This window comes from Temnothorax nylanderi, unplaced genomic scaffold, assembly GCF_030848795.1.
Source record: "Temnothorax nylanderi isolate EJ_2023f unplaced genomic scaffold, tnyl_v1.0 TNYL_tig0175_pilon, whole genome shotgun sequence".
In the NCBI taxonomy this organism is placed as follows: Eukaryota; Metazoa; Arthropoda; class Insecta; order Hymenoptera; family Formicidae; genus Temnothorax; species Temnothorax nylanderi.
The window spans coordinates 7,644-24,531 of NW_027249237.1; the positions used below are offsets into that span (position 1 = coordinate 7,644).

At 48.8% G+C, this 16,888-nt stretch overlaps 1 long non-coding RNA gene across 1 annotated transcript; it reads left to right on the plus strand.

Moving 5' to 3' along the window:
- The first annotated feature begins 6,436 nt into the window (after nucleotides 1-6,436).
- On the plus strand, nucleotides 6,437-8,910 carry LOC139778199 (uncharacterized). Its single transcript, XR_011719514.1, has 3 exons — nucleotides 6,437-7,089; nucleotides 7,345-7,465; nucleotides 7,807-8,910. It is a non-coding gene; the product is annotated as an uncharacterized lncRNA (long non-coding RNA).
- The last annotated feature ends 7,978 nt before the right edge of the window (nucleotides 8,911-16,888 follow it).

Sequence of the window (16,888 nt, forward strand, 5' to 3'; positions counted from 1 at the left end):
CGGCGCTCCCGTCGCGTTGTCTGCCGCCGCGAGACATTACGTTTCGCTTATACGGTCCGTCGCGGGTCTCTCCGCGCCGCGAGACTATCGTACGCTTCGCTCCCTTATACGGTCCGTCGCGGGTCTTTCCGCGCCGCGAGGACTATCGTACGCTTCGCTCCCTTATACGGTCCGTCGAGTGTCCCTCCGCGCCGCCGCGGGACATTTATACGCTTCGCTCGCTCGTACGGTCCGTCGCGTGTCCCTCCGCGCCGCCGCGGGACATTTATACGCTTCGCTCGCTCGTACGGTCCGTCGCGTGTCCCTCCGCGCCGCCGCGGGACATTTATACGCTTCGCTCGCTCGTACGGTCCGTCGCGTGTCCCTCCGCGCCGCCGCGGGACATTTATACGCTTCGCTCGCTCGTACGGTCCGTCGCGTGTCCCTCCGCGCCGCCGCGGGACATTTATACGCTTCGCTCGCTCGTACGGTCCGTCGCGTGTCCCTCCGCGCCGCCGCGGGACATTTATACGCTTCGCTCGCTCGTACGGTCCGTCGCGTGTCCCTCCGCGCCGCCGCGGGACATTTATACGCTTCGCTCGCTCGTACGGTCCGTCGCGTGTCCCTCCGCCGCGCCGCGGGACATTTACACGCCTCGCTCGCTCGTACGGTCCGTCGCGTGTCCCTCCGCCGCGCCGCGGGACATTTACACGCCTCGCTCGCTCGTACGGTCCGTCGCGTGTCCCTCCGCCGCCGCCGCGGGACATTTACACGCCTCGCTCGCTCGTACGGTCCGTCGCGTGTCCCTCCGCCGCGCCGCGGGACATTATACGCCTCGCTCGCTCGTACGGTCCGTCGCGTGTCCCTCCGCCGCGCCGCGGGACATTTACACGCCTCGCTCGCTCGTACGGTCCGTCGCGTGTCCCTCCGCCGCGCCGCGGGACATTTACACGCCTCGCTCGCTCGTACGGTCCGTCGCGTGTCCCTCCGCCGCGCCGCGGGACATTTACACGCCTCGCTCGCTCGTACGGTCCGTCGCGTGTCCCTCCGCCGCGCCGCGGGACATTTACACGCCTCGCTCGCTCGTACGGTCCGTCGCGTGTCCCTCCGCCGCGCCGCGGGACATTTACACGCCTCGCTCGCTCGTACGGTCCGTCGCGTGTCCCTCCGCCGCGCCGCGGGACATTTACACGCCTCGCTCGCTCGTACGGTCCGTCGCGTGTCCCTCCGCCGCGCCGCGGGACATTTACACGCCTCGCTCGCTCGTACGGTCCGTCGCGTGTCCCTCCGCCGCGCCGCGGGACATTTACACGCCTCGCTCGCTCGTACGGTCCGTCGCGTGTCCCTCCGCCGCGCCGCGGGACATTTACACGCCTCGCTCGCTCGTACGGTCCGTCGCGTGTCCCTCCGCCGCGCCGCGGGACATTTACACGCCTCGCTCGCTCGTACGGTCCGTCGCGTGTCCCTCCGCCGCGCCGCGGGACATTTACACGCCTCGCTCGCTCGTACGGTCCGTCGCGTGTCCCTCCGCCGCGCCGCGGGACATTTACACGCCTCGCTCGCTCGTACGGTCCGTCGCGTGTCCCTCCGCCGCGCCGCGGGACATTTACACGCCTCGCTCGCTCGTACGGTCCGTCGCGTGTCCCTCCGCCGCGCCGCGGGACATTTACACGCCTCGCTCGCTCGTACGGTCCGTCGCGTGTCCCTCCGCCGCGCCGCGGGACATTTACACGCCTCGCTCGCTCGTACGGTCCGTCGCGTGTCCCTCCGCCGCGCCGCGGGACATTTACACGCCTCGCTCGCTCGTACGGTCCGTCGCGTGTCCCTCCGCCGCGCCGCGGGACATTTACACGCCTCGCTCGCTCGTACGGTCCGTCGCGTGTCCCTCCGCCGCGCCGCGGGACATTTACACGCCTCGCTCGCTCGTACGGTCCGTCGCGTGTCCCTCCGCCGCGCCGCGGGACATTTACACGCCTCGCTCGCTCGTACGGTCCGTCGCGTGTCCCTCCGCCGCGCCGCGGGACATTTACACGCCTCGCTCGCTCGTACGGTCCGTCGCGTGTCCCTCCGCCGCGCCGCGGGACATTTACACGCCTCGCTCGCTCGTACGGTCCGTCGCGTGTCCCTCCGCCGCGCCGCGGGACATTTACACGCCTCGCTCGCTCGTACGGTCCGTCGCGTGTCCCTCCGCCGCGCCGCGGGACATTTACACGCCTCGCTCGCTCGTACGGTCCGTCGCGTGTCCCTCCGCCGCGCCGCGGGACATTTACACGCCTCGCTCGCTCGTACGGTCCGTCGCGTGTCCCTCCGCCGCGCCGCGGGACATTTACACGCCTCGCTCGCTCGTACGGTCCGTCGCGTGTCCCTCCGCCGCGCCGCGGGACATTTACACGCCTCGCTCGCTCGTACGGTCCGTCGCGTGTCCCTCCGCCGCGCCGCGGGACATTTACACGCCTCGCTCGCTCGTACGGTCCGTCGCGTGTCCCTCCGCCGCGCCGCGGGACATTTACACGCCTCGCTCGCTCGTACGGTCCGTCGCGTGTCCCTCCGCCGCGCCGCGGGACATTTACACGCCTCGCTCGCTCGTACGGTCCGTCGCGTGTCCCTCCGCCGCGCCGCGGGACATTTACACGCCTCGCTCGCTCGTACGGTCCGTTCGCGTGTCCCTCCGCCGCGCCGCGGGACATTTACACGCCTCGCTCGCTCGTACGGTCCGTCGCGTGTCCCTCCGCCGCGCCGCGGGACATTTACACGCCTCGCTCGCTCGTACGGTCCGTCGCGTGTCCCTCCGCCGCGCCGCGGGACATTTACACGCCTCGCTCGCTCGTACGGTCCGTCGCGTGTCCCTCCGCCGCGCCGCGGGACATTTACACGCCTCGCTCGCTCGTACGGTCCGTCGCGTGTCCCTCCGCCGCGCCGCGGGACATTTACACGCCTTCGCTCGCTCGTACGGTCCGTCGCGTGTCCCTCCGCCGCGCCGCGGGACATTTACACGCTTCGCTCGCTCGTACGGTCCGTCGCGTGTCCCTCCGCCGCGCCGCGGGACATTTACACGCTTCGCTCGCTCGTACGGTCCGTCGCGTGTCCCTCCGCGCGCCGCGGGACATTATACACGCTTCGCTCGCTCGTACGGTCCGTCGCGTGTCCCTCCGCCGCGCCGCGGGACATTTACACGCTTCGCTCGCTCGTACGGTCCGTCGCGTGTCCCTCCGCCGCGCCGCGGGACATTATACCGCTTCGCTCGCTCGTACGGTCCGTCGCGTGTCCCCTCCGCCGCGCCGCGGGACATTTACACCGTTCGCTCGCTCGTACGGTCCGTCGCGTGTCCCTCCCGCGCGCCGCGGGACATTTATACGCTTCGCTCGCTCGTACGGTCCGTCGCGTGTCCCCCCGCCGCGCCGCGGGACATTCATACCGTTCGCTCGCTCGTACGGTCCGTCGCGTGTCCCCCCGCCGCGCCGCGGGACATTCATACCGTTCGCTCGCTCGTACGGTCCGTCGCGTGTCCCCCCGCCGCGCCGCGGGACATTCATACCGTTCGCTCGCTCGTACGGTCCGTCGCGTGTCCCCCCGCCGCGCCGCGGGACATTCATACCGTTCGCTCGCTCGTACGGTCCGTCGCGTGTCCCCCCGCCGCGCCGCGGGACATTCATACCGTTCGCTCGCTCGTACGGTCCGTCGCGTGTCCCCCCGCCGCGCCGCGGGACATTCATACCGTTCGCTCGCTCGTACGGTCCGTCGCGTGTCCCCCCGCCGCGCCGCGGGACATTCATACCGTTCGCTCGCTCGTACGGTCCGTCGCGTGTCCCCCCGCCGCGCCGCGGGACATTCATACCGTTCGCTCGCTCGTACGGTCCGTCGCGTGTCCCCCCGCCGCGCCGCGGGACATTCATACCGTTCGCTCGCTCGTACGGTCCGTCGCGTGTCCCCCCGCCGCGCCGCGGGACATTCATACCGTTCGCTCGCTCGTACGGTCCGTCGCGTGTCCCCCCGCCGCGCCGCGGGACATTCATACCGTTCGCTCGCTCGTACGGTCCGTCGCGTGTCCCCCCGCCGCGCCGCGGGACATTCATACCGTTCGCTCGCTCGTACGGTCCGTCGCGTGTCCCCCCGCCGCGCCGCGGGACATTCATACCGTTCGCTCGCTCGTACGGTCCGTCGCGTGTCCCCCCGCCGCGCCGCGGGACATTCATACCGTTCGCTCGCTCGTACGGTCCGTCGCGTGTCCCCCCGCCGCGCCGCGGGACATTCATACCGTTCGCTCGCTCGTACGGTCCGTCGCGTGTCCCCCCGCCGCGCCGCGGGACATTCATACCGTTCGCTCGCTCGTACGGTCCGTCGCGTGTCCCCCCGCCGCGCCGCGGGACATTCATACCGTTCGCTCGCTCGTACGGTCCGTCGCGTGTCCCCCCGCCGCGCCGCGGGACATTCATACCGTTCGCTCGCTCGTACGGTCCGTCGCGTGTCCCCCCGCCGCGCCGCGGGACATTCATACCGTTCGCTCGCTCGTACGGTCCGTCGCGTGTCCCCCCGCCGCGCCGCGGGACATTCATACCGTTCGCTCGCTCGTACGGTCCGTCGCGTGTCCCCCCGCCGCGCCGCGGGACATTCATACCGTTCGCTCGCTCGTACGGTCCGTCGCGTGTCCCCCCGCCGCGCCGCGGGACATTCATACCGTTCGCTCGCTCGTACGGTCCGTCGCGTGTCCCCCCGCCGCGCCGCGGGACATTCATACCGTTCGCTCGCTCGTACGGTCCGTCGCGTGTCCCCCCGCCGCGCCGCGGGACATTCATACCGTTCGCTCGCTCAGTACGGTCCGTCGCGTGTCCCCCCGCCGCGCCGCGGGACATTCATACCGTTCGCTCGCTCAGTACGGTCCGTCGCGTGTCCCCCCGCCGCGCCGCGGGACATTCATACCGTTCGCTCGCTCAGTACGGTCCGTCGCGTGTCCCCCCGCCGCGCCGCGGGACATTCATACCGTTCGCTCGCTCGTACGGTCCGTCGCGTGTCCCCCCGCCGCGCCGCGGGACATTCATACCGTTCGCTCGCTCATACGGTCCGTCGCGTGTCCCCCCGCCGCGCCGCGGGACATTCATACCGTTCGCTCGCTCATACGGTCCGTCGCGTGTCCCCCCGCCGCGCCGCGGGACATTCATACCGTTCGCTCGCTCATACGGTCCGTCGCGTGTCCCCCCGCCGCGCCGCGGGACATTCATACCGTTCGCTCGCTCATACGGTCCGTCGCGTGTCCCCCCGCCGCGCCGCGGGACATTCATACCGTTCGCTCGCTCATACGGTCCGTCGCGTGTCCCCCCGCCGCGCCGCGGGACATTCATACCGTTCGCTCGCTCATACGGTCCGTCGCGTGTCCCCCCGCCGCGCCGCGGGACATTCATACCGTTCGCTCGCTCATACGGTCCGTCGCGTGTCCCCCCGCCGCGCCGCGGGACATTCATACCGTTCGCTCGCTCATACGGTCCGTCGCGTGTCCCCCCGCCGCGCCGCGGGACATTCATACCGTTCGCTCGCTCATACGGTCCGTCGCGTGTCCCCCCGCCGCGCCGCGGGACATTCATACCGTTCGCTCGCTCATACGGTCCGTCGCGTGTCCCCCCGCCGCGCCGCGGGACATTCATACCGTTCGCTCGCTCATACGGTCCGTCGCGTGTCCCCCCGCCGCGCCGCGGGACATTCATACCGTTCGCTCGCTCATACGGTCCGTCCGCGTGTCCCCCCGCCGCGCCGCGGGACATTCATACCGTTCGCTCGCTCATACGGTCCGTCCGCGTGTCCCCCGCCGCGCCGCGGGACATTCATACCGTTCGCTCGCTCATACGGTCCGTCCGCGTGTCCCCCCGCCGCGCCGCGGGACATTCATACCGTTCGCTCGCTCATACGGTCCGCCGCGTGTCCCCCCGCCGCGCCGCGGGACATTCATACCGTTCGCTCGCTCATACGGTCCGCCGCGTGTCCCCCCGCCGCGCCGCGGGACATTCATACCGTTCGCTCGCTCATACGGTCCGCCGCGTGTCCCCCCGCCGCGCCGCGGGACATTCATACCGTTCGCTCGCTCATACGGTCCGCCGCGTGTCCCCCCGCCGCGCCGCGGGACATTCATACCGTTCGCTCGCTCATACGGTCCGCCGCGTGTCCCCCCGCCGCGCCGCGGGACATTCATACCGTTCGCTCGCTCATACGGTCCGCCGCGTGTCCCCCCGCCGCGCCGCGGGACATTCATACCGTTCGCTCGCTCATACGGTCCGCCGCGTGTCCCCCCGCCGCGCCGCGGGACATTCATACCGTTCGCTCGCTCATACGGTCCGCCGCGTGTCCCCCCGCCGCGCCGCGGGACATTCATACCGTTCGCTCGCTCATACGGTCCGCCGCGTGTCCCCCCGCCGCGCCGCGGGACATTCATACCGTTCGCTCGCTCATACGGTCCGCCGCGTGTCCCCCCGCCGCGCCGCGGGACATTCATACCGTTCGCTCGCTCATACGGTCCGCCGCGTGTCCCCCCGCCGCGCCGCGGGACATTCATACCGTTCGCTCGCTCATACGGTCCGCCGCGTGTCCCCCCGCCGCGCCGCGGGACATTCATACCGTTCGCTCGCTCATACGGTCCGCCGCGTGTCCCCCCGCCGCGCCGCGGGACATTCATACCGTTCGCTCGCTCATACGGTCCGTCGCGTGTCCCCCCGCCGCGCCGCGGGACATTCATACCGTTCGCTCGCTCATACGGTCCGTCGCGTGTCCCCCCGCCGCGCCGCGGGACATTCATACCGTTCGCTCGCTCATACGGTCCGTCGCGTGTCCCCCCGCCGCGCCGCGGGACATTCATACCGTTCGCTCGCTCATACGGTCCGTCGCGTGTCCCCCCGCCGCGCCGCGGGACATTCATACCGTTCGCTCGCTCATACGGTCCGTCGCGCGTCAACGCTTACGCTTACAAAGTTACTTAATCGAATCGTTCATTTGAATGTTTCAGAAAATAACGACGCAGAAGATGACATCGGATCAGCGAGGGAATCCTGCGAAGCTGACATCCCGAGCAGCCTGAGAGGAGGAGGAGGCCTAGGATAGGCATCGGGCATCGGCGTACCAACACTTCTGGTAAGTGTTACTTTTCATTTTTTTTAAAGATTATTATAGAATCCCTCTTTGTGCTTATTCAGTTCCTACATTAAACCGTGTTTCGGAATTTAAATTAGTAAAAAAAATATTTTGAAAAATTTGATTCAAGTTGATTCTAACGTAGAAACCTTTTTCGAAGAAGTAATTTAAAATATAATATTAATCTGAATAACGAATAAGATGTTCGATGCGCGTGACACGTATTTAATCGATTCGATTATTTTTATGTTACAGAAAATATCCGCGCGGGAAGGAGCATCATCTTCGCATCGAGGGAACACGAGTGACATCCCGAGCAGCCTGAGAGGAGGTGAAGGCCTGGAAGAGGCATCAGGCGCCGGCGGAACAACATGCGGTAAATATAATTTATTTATACATATACGTATATTATATCTTACACGGATGGGTCATTTACTTTTTAACCGGATAGTTATTCAGAAAATAAAGTTACAGAAAAAGAGTATTATTTTAGAAATTCTATAGAAGCTTATGTTCAATGGATAGAGTATTCTTAAGAAATTACAAGATTATTTCATTAAATTTGCTTAATAAACAATAATATAAAATTTAGTGTTTATATAGTAATCATTTTTTGAAATATTGACTGTCTCTCTCTCTCTCTCTCTCTCTCTCTCTCTCTCTCTCTTTCTCTCTTGTACCCTGCTTTAATTCGGATTCTACATTTGTTTGTTACAGAATCATCGTAGCGACGTTGCAGAATAATTCCGCTGTTGCGCATCGGTCGGTGAGTGATGATTAAAATTTTATGATTAAGGTAACGAATTTATGACAATTACGTCAAATATATTGCAGAGTCAAGTTATCACAATAAATTATTACATATATTACGTTTCATAGATTTGTTGTCTTAAAATGGAATGACTGGGTCAGATTAGGATTTAACATTTAATCCTGGATAAATCACATAAATTGATTTATCGTACATTTTGTCATTGTAAATTCCATCCCAAATATTTTTCAGGATTAAGTGTTACATAAATTGGTGCAAGATTGCAATATATACGCTTAGAGATGCTTTTAGCCTGCATATATCACGATTGAATATAAAAAGTACCTTGCATTATTTAAATCATTTATTGTTATGTATATACAATCTATTTAATATATTTTTTACGTAATCTATTTAACAAAATTGTGTGTGTTCACGATCATCATTTAAAATTATCTGTTCCTATAACGCACCAATTTTAGCCTAAGCTTTCACGATCTATTCATATGTATTGATAACTGGTTTTCATACTAGTTAAAAAGCGATATGACGTGAGATCTAATAAATGATGTTTTGCGAAACAGAAAATTTTTTGTAACAATTATTTTAAACTTGATTACTTAATTTCGCGTTAATATAAATACTTGATTTTTAAGTAGTAGTATAATTATCGTAATAAGATGTAGCTATCAAAATTCAAATTGTTTGCTCGAGTGCATGAAGTATTCACATTAGCTCAATATTGTGCAGAAACTTGATTATCTCTTTCGGATCTCACGTCATTAATTCTTTATTTCTCACCCTTTTGAGGTGAGACTCGATATGCGAAACGATATCGAAAAAAATGGGCCTTAGATTTTTTCAGTTTGCGTTAGTCAATATTGTTATTTATTACCATTTTGCATTTTTATTTAAGTCCTGCATGCTTATATCAGATTTAAATTAAAGTTTCTATTATTCGTAAAATGATTATATACGCGGTTGATTAAAAGGTTTTTTTTTTCCAAATTAACAGAGCTTCTATAACTAATTAAAATTATTTGTGTTTTTAATCGAGAAAATGATCACTTGCGTAAATTATGGTTTATACGATAATAAGTAGATTTTGAACGCTAGTAATTTTAAAATTACTTAATTTAATTTTGTTACAAATGGCCCTTCTCGCGACGCGGTCGTGTTTCGCGCATCGTGGGAAAAAGCGTAAAATCATTACGCTCATCTGCCGTCTATGATTAGGCGGCAACGGAAGGTGTATTCCTTCTTGTTTCTGGCTTTGCCAGAATGGATTTGGCCATGAAATGGTATGGTCAAACTGGTCAAAGGAGAGAAGATCTACACAAGGTAGGTTGGTGTTGAACACCACCAATTTAGTGTATAATGTGCATACAGGGAGGGTAATATTTTTTACATATGTGTACGCGTAATTGGAGACGGAAAGACGTCTCCAGCTTAATCTCAATTAATCGCAAACTTAAAATCTTTTAAACTCCCTTTAAAAATCTTTACTTCTTTAATTTCGGGTATCGCGGTCGCGACTAATTAATATTGATAAAATAAACTAATAATAATAAAACTAAGTAAACCTCGAAATAAACTAATAAATTCGGGTGGGCAGGAATAACGCGTTAGGTAAATAGAAATATGGTAGGAATATGAAATATTAGGTAGGTATATGAAGATATAGAAATATGGATAGGCGGGGAATATATACATGCATATAGAGATATTACTTCGGGTAGGTAGGAACACGAAGGGATTGTAACTCGTACTATTGATTATATAGGATAATGTAATAAATTAAATTTTAGTAAATTTCAAATATGTTATAGCTAAGTAATATTATATAATATTATTTAATTATTATATTACCATTCATATTATGTAATAAATTTTAAAATTATTACATAATATGTAATTCTATAAAGAGTATATTAAAACTATGTAATATTACATCATATTACTTAATTATATGGAGGGTTAAAAGCCATAGCGGTGTACGTCAAATTTTTTTAAATATTGACTCGTGTGCATAGATGCAATCTATACAATATATAAATTGCATCTATGCATACAAGACAATATTTTAAAAAATTTGACTTACACCACTATGGCTTTTATCCCTCCATATGTAATATTATTTATAAGAAAATTATTGTAATAAGGGATTATAAGGAAAATTGTAATAAATTTGAAATTGTATGATACTAATGCCGGATATATTATACGAAATCGATAGAAGACGATTAAGATAATAACGGTGTTTATTCTTTATCTATAGAATACATTTCACATTTTAAAAATTATCGTTAATTATTATAAATTTCACATAAATGTGAAGGTTTAAATCAACGCTCAAATAATAGCTTCTTGCTTGTAAAATTTGACATTTATCTAAAAATTAAAATCATAAAGTTACGATTATATTTTTCAAAAGTATGAGATACAAAATTCGTAATAATTTTGAAAAATGTAATCTTAATTTTGTAATTTTAATTATCGTAATTCGTTATTAATTGGAATACGCAAGATGGAAAATTATATATTCTGAAGAATTTGTTTATAAATTTTACTTTAATTTTATTAAATATTCGATATTTTACGATGTTATATAGGTACCGCATTTCCATGTGGTTGGATACGATCGCTATTTCGGCCTTTTTCGCTGTCCCTCGCGTCAGGTGACCGTTAAGAAATACGTTCGTACCGGCGCGACGGGGAGTTGTAACGATTTTTAATATGGAAAGTTATTAGTTCGTTGCCCCGTTGAAAATCGAAGACCCCTGTTGTGGAACCAGAATTAATCTCTGGTTTTCTTATATCTCGGATCCTCGGAAGCAGTGGTTTCGGCATTAGTACGCGACATCAATTCGCGAAATTAATTAGAATTATAAGAGAATATTCTATTCTTCTCAATAAAATATTCTTCCATTAACGCTAATATCAGTCATGCTTCTGTCTTGCTGATGAAAAGACATTAAAGTAGATATGGATAAAATAACTGTTTATAAAATAGAAAGAAAAAAGAAAAAAAAAGAAAAAGACAAAAAGGAAAAAGAATAAAAAAGAGAGAGACAATAAAAATAAAGAATACATTTAAAAAGAGAAGAAAACAAAAAATGTTGCAGGATACAATCACGCTACATTTTATGATATGATGTAGTTACAAACGACTATATTTTATTTTTCAATTTTTTCTCGTAGAAAACCATTTCTAAAGATTTTACTAGAATATCAATATTAATTATCAAATGCATATATTTCATGCATTTTGTTATTAAATATACTCGTTTGTAACTATTCCTCGATATCAGTTATTCTATTCATGTATTTTTTAAATAAGAGAAATATATATCGTAATGGATATATATTTTAATTATAAGAAAGTAATACACCTCAATAATGGAAGAATATTTCAAGTGTAATTATACGGTCAGGATGCAATGATTTAAAAAACGACTGTCAACTCGTTACTGAAATGACCGCTATCGGGGGCAATCCGGAAGATCTGGGATTCATTCCTTCCTGCAGCGGGGCCCTTGACATTAAACGGGTTATTATTAAACTTTCTTTCTCGATCTTTTGATTTCACGCGGCTCGACAAATCAAGGTATATTCAACTCACTTTCCATCTTGAGAGTCGTTCTTCTTTACGTTAGCAACTGATGGGCGTGTCATCGGCGGGGGGACTTGCTCTGATAAAATCGGTAGTCTAGTTATTTCTTATTTGATCGTTGACTTGAACCACGAAATTTCTCGGATTTTTTTTCTAAAATGAGAACATTCAGTAATAAAAAGTTGATTTTTAATTTTTGCAGTTTTTGCATTAATCAAATTCCTGATTTAAAAGTAGTAAATTTTGATATTATTATACTTATTTCGAACGCCTTCGTGTAATCTGGCATTAGTAAAATATCTTAAATGTATGTATTTGTAATATAAATGTAAATATATAAATATCTCAAATTTCTTTGTAACGTATTATATTTAAATTTATTGTATTTTATATAAATGTATAACAATTCTGTACATTTTCTATTTTTTAATGTAAAATAAATTTTTAAAATGTAATTTTTATGATGAAAAAAAATAATAAATAATAAAAAAGCACACATGGAAAGAAAAGAGGACCGCCGATTAAAGTCGGCGGGGGTGGTGGAGGGCCTCTACAGGTTGGTCCGTTTGCCGAAGTTTTAAACTTTAAATTGAATATGTATAGTTTGTTGAGACAAATTTCTAGTTTATTTAAAGTCTCTTTAATATCATATCTGGTAAAAACGTAACAGCCTGTATAATCCGAGAATTCAGTGAATATATCAGCGTGGTACGTACAGGGTGTTGCAGTGGTATACAGGTCAGTGTGACGGGTTGCCCATTTGTGCAGACGCGCACGGTCATTCACAGCTGTATGTATTCACTTTGACGCATTATATGTGAGTGATTATAATGTGCCGAAGTCTACGCAGCTGTGAACGACCATGTGCGCCTGCAAGAATGGGCAACCCGTCATGCTGACCTGTATGTCGGTGCAACAACCGGTACATATATGCCAGCTGTCAGCCTAGATTTGTCATACCTCATCACAAGTTCCTTGAATAAGCTCAAACTGCATGGTGCGGACACTTTGAACTGAATCATTTTTATAATATAATAATTTCTATCATTTGTAATCTTTCTGAAAAAGTAGAGAAACATGGTCTTTATCGCAATTCGTCTTACGTTAGATCCACACAATACGTAAATTTTAATTAAGAAACTAGAATATAATTCGACATCGAGGTTTCCGTTATATTCGTTTGTTGTGATATTTACAATGATCGGGAAAGGGCAAATTTTAATTCTTTACCAAGAACTTATACACATCTGAATTAAATCTTTTTAATTTTCTCAACATTACTAATGCGCTTGAATCAAAAGTTATTAAAACGTAGTTTTATATATAATCTGATAATAATACATAATACTTACTTGGTAATATAAATAAGGGCGATGTAGTTTCTCTCTCTCTCTCTCTCTCTCTCTCTCTCTCTCTCTCTCTCTCTCTCTCTCTCTCTCTCTCTCTCTCTCTCTCTCTCTCAGAGTTATGTTTTGAAGTAGATTATCATTCGACTGAACAGTGCAATATCAGTTTTACATATCACATTCTATATAGCTTTCGACAATGCTCACAGAACCAAGAATCGTTCTAAAATAACTAAAAGATGGATAAATGTTAAAAATGACAACATTCTCTACATGAAACATATATTTATGAGTCTAATTTTTGTCCCCACCTTTTATCCTTGAGAGCTTTTATTTTTAATCGTTAATTTGTATAGGATGATACAATGGCAATAGATCACTTTAATAATTTTCTTATTGATGGAGAGGAGAATCAAACATTCTATTAATGTGTCAACTAGCTTGAAACTTTCGGGTTTTGATGTAATGACAGAGAGACAAATATCTTGAAATATTTTTTAATTTTTTAAATGATTACTTTTGCGTTTGCATTATGTAAATATACAAATTACAAGTTTTCGATTGTTTATAATAAGCTTAAAACATTGTTTGTGTTACGTCAGTTAAGGAGGTTGTATCGTTCTCTGTGCGGGGAAGGGGCGCGCGGCAGGGAAAAGCATACCTATAGGTTAGATTTTCGTCGCGTGAAATAAACGAATTTTAGCAAATAAATATGTGGAATGCATTTAATTGCTGTTTCTTAAGGTTTAAAAAGAGTTGTTTGTACAATTGAAACCCAAATACGTTATTATCCACATTGAAATGTGGAAATAATAAATGTGGTCCTGTTTTATTTTTACAATTTTTTGATAACTATAAAGACGAATCATTTCAGTCTTCGAGAAAGTTCTTCCTAAATATGTAAAGAGTTATTTGCACCTATTTTCACTAAATTCTTATCATTTTTAATATGCTTTCAAGAGTTACATTACAGGTTAGGTAACATTTCTGCTGTGTCGCCCGTGTATAAGAGAGAGACAAGAGTATAACTTCAATAATTAATTACTCGACAACCATGCAGACGATTGTCTTCAACTTTGGCATGGACGACAGATTCCCATAGACGAATATTCTCCGTAAATTTGAACTAATTCTTATCAAATTGATTTTACTAACCACCCTCCTTAATATAAAAGAATATCAATTTCAATACATTATTCATATTTAGTCATTTAAATTAAGCTGAAATTTAGTCATCAATAGTAATAAGCTGTCATTCAATACGTTCAATTTTCACTCCGCTACGAGATAAATGCGTTTCCTTAACATTAAATCTATTCGTTCGCAATTCGTTCAAGAGCGCAACGTGTGCCTCTGATGCTTCATGTGTATGTAGTGGACACAAAATATATATATATCTACCATTAGCAATTGGGTGGCAGTGTGGTCTAGTGGTAGAGCGCCAGACTCGTAATCTGAAGAACCAGGTTCGAGTCCACTAGAGCATGGAATTTATTTTCCGAAAGCTGCGCCCTCCGTGCAAGATAGGCTCTTGTGCGGAGCAAACTGGGCTGCTCCGTCTTTCGGAAAGAGACGTTAAGCCGTTGGTCTAAAGGGTTAAGTGAGAGGAGAAGGGTAGTATTGGATGAGAATTGAATAAAGGGTTGGAAAACTGATACTATCAACGTAAAAATGTCAAGAGAGAATATCAGTATACAAGTAATTTACTCGTCAATAAACGAGTAAAAGCATTACTTGTATACTAACTCTCTTGACATTTTTACGTTGATAGTATCAGTTTTCGTATTTATCTTAATATCAATCTCTGGCGATTTCGCTTTGACCGGATAATTAAATTAAATTAAATTAAATTAAATATTTTTTACGTTTTCTGGGTCCATATCGCAAGAAACACTAAATTTTGCACAATTATCATACGAAAAAAATCCTTATTTTCGATTTGTTTGATGCATTCGTTGTAGTGCTTTCGAAATGTCTTTAAACAGCCGATCTTAGGATGTACAAAAAGTTTAGGGCAATTTATTTCAAAATCTTCACTGTCTGAAGATAATTCTTTGAATATCAGCGTAGTACGTAAATCAATAGCAGCTTTTACACCAATTTTACCACGCGTTACTGCATGTTCACCGAATAAACTTAAGCTGCTTAGTGCAGATACTTTGAACTGAATCATTTTTATGGATAATAATTTCTATTATTTGCAGTCTTCCTGTAAAAGTAGAGAAACCCGATTATTGTCATAACTCTTATTACGTTAAATTCACACAATATGTGAACGTTAATTAAGAAATAAATATACTTCAAAATTTAGGTTTTGTTCGACCGTTTTGTTCGATTGTTCTGATATTTACAATGATAACGAGTAAGAACAAGTCTCATTTCTTTATCAAGAATTTATATCTGAATTATATTACATTTTCTATTTTAATAACATTGCATTAAAGTTTATTAGTGCGCTTCAATCGAAAAGTATTGAAACGTATTTTTACACAAAATCTGATAAGAATATTTATTACTTGCTTGGTAATGTAAAAATAGATGTAGAAAAGTTTATATTTTAAAGTCGATCGGAAACTGTATTTCAACTGAACAATGTAGCGTCAGCTTTATTAATCGCTATCTACACAGCTTTCGGCGATGCTCACGGAACCAAGAATCCTTCTAGAATAACTGATAGTCGGGTAAAGCTGACAACATTCGCTACATGAAACACATATTTACAAACTTAGCTTTAGTATCCACCTTTTATCCTTGAGAGCTTCTATTTAAATTGTCAGTTTGTACAGGATGATACAATAACACACTAGACCATTTTAATAATTTTCTTATCGATGTAAAGAAAAATCAAAGATTTTGTTAGTATGTCTATAAAACTTGAAACTTCTGGGTTTTGGTGTAATGGACCCGAATATATTTTAATTGTAAGAGTAATATATCATATTTTAAAGAGTGTTACAGTTTCAAAACATGTTTTAATTATAACATGCCCATCTTTGTTGTAACATCGTCAATCAGTTCCTGTCGTTCAAGGGCTGAGTCCCCCTTAACAAAATGACGTATTGTACTTATCTTTTACATCTTTTACATCTTATCATCAGACGAACAATTTTCTTACACAGTGCAATATCAATTCGCTATGAAGATTTACCAAGACATCACGCTTATAAAGTTAAGCGTGTAAAAAATCTTGTCTATAAATGACATCACGCTTATAAAGTTAAGCGTGTAAAAAATCTTGTCTGCAAAAGACATCACGCTTGAAAAAAATTAAGCGTGTAAAAAATTTTGTCTGCTAAAGACATCACGCTGATAAAGTTAAGCGTGTAATAAATCTTCCCTCCAGGGGGTGGGGGAGTCCACCCGGACCCTTTAGGGGCACGGGGGAGCCCTCCACTACGGGTTTTGCGCACCCGGAGTACCCGAGCACACCAGTACCGCAATCTACGGCAGCCCAACGGGTCTGTCGTGGACCGGGGAGTCCTTTTAAGGACTCGCGAGGTAAGCGGCCTCTATAAAAAGTCCGCTCGGCTGGTCGGAGCCGTGAGGGAGGAGCTTAGGCTCTCCTAACCGACCTAAGGGAAGGAAAACCCTGACAGAAAACCGGGGGTCCGGCTGCCCTGCTTAGGAGTCTGTCGTTGGCTTCGGCCACCCAGACTCCCGCGCTCGCGTTGTCTGCGGCTCGACCCCACCGTCGCTCGAAAAGTTATAGGCTCTTTTTTTAAGTAATTCGCGCTCGCGGGTCTGCGGCTCGACCCCACCGTCGCTCGAAAAGTTATAGGCTCTTTTTTTAAGTAATTCGCGCTCGCGGGTCTGCGGCTCGACCCCACCGTCGCTCGAAAAGTTATAGGCTCTTTTTTTAAGTAATTCGCGCTCGCGGGTCTGCGGCTCGACCCCACCGTCGCTCGAAAAGTTATAGGCTCTTTTTTTAAGTAATTCGCGCTCGCGGGTCTGCGGCTCGACCCCACCGTCGCTCGAAAAGTTATAGGCTCTTTTTTTAAGTAATTCGCGCTCGCGGGTCTGCGGCTCGACCCCACCGTCGCTCGAAAAGTTATAGGCTCTTTTTTTAAGTAATTCGCGCTCGCGGGTCTG